Source organism: Suricata suricatta, chromosome 14 (assembly GCF_006229205.1).
Source record: "Suricata suricatta isolate VVHF042 chromosome 14, meerkat_22Aug2017_6uvM2_HiC, whole genome shotgun sequence".
NCBI lineage: Eukaryota > Metazoa > Chordata > Mammalia > Carnivora > Herpestidae > Suricata > Suricata suricatta.
In genome coordinates this window covers 22,967,394-22,967,954 of record NC_043713.1, presented here as the reverse complement: position 1 = coordinate 22,967,954, position 561 = coordinate 22,967,394, and positions in this window count along the sequence as shown.

Genomic DNA, 561 nt, shown 5'->3' with positions numbered 1-561 from the left:
GGCTTTTCACTCTCGTGTCCAGCAGGCTATGCTGTGCGCAAAGAGAACACACCTATAATGCTTGTGTGGACGCAGATACCTCGTGTATTCCTAAATAACGTGGAATAGAACGGAGACTCCGGAACTATAGTAATGTTGCTATGAACTCTGATCCAAAGGCACATCCCTTTCTCTTAAGGCATTGCAGGCTTAATCACGTTTAGATGTAGTGATTAAAGGAAAGATTTATCCCAGCGCAAGACTAGAAATTACACAAACATACGCAGCAACTAAGCATTAGGGGCAACACTCATCTGGGAGCACGTTGGAAAACATTACACGTTTCCCCTTTGGGCGCTCTGGCCCTCACAGGTGGCCGCTACCACCTTACGCAGAGAATTGTGCGGACAAACGAAGGCAGACGGGGAGCCCACTGGGCACCTAGAGATCGCCCGCGTTAGCTGCGGAGCCCACCCACGCGGCCCGGCCAGGCCGGGCCCAGCATCACCGAGCGCAGACCTCCGGCGCATCCTAGAGCGGCCACACGCGGCCACAGCCCGCGGCGCACTTCCGCCCGCGCCG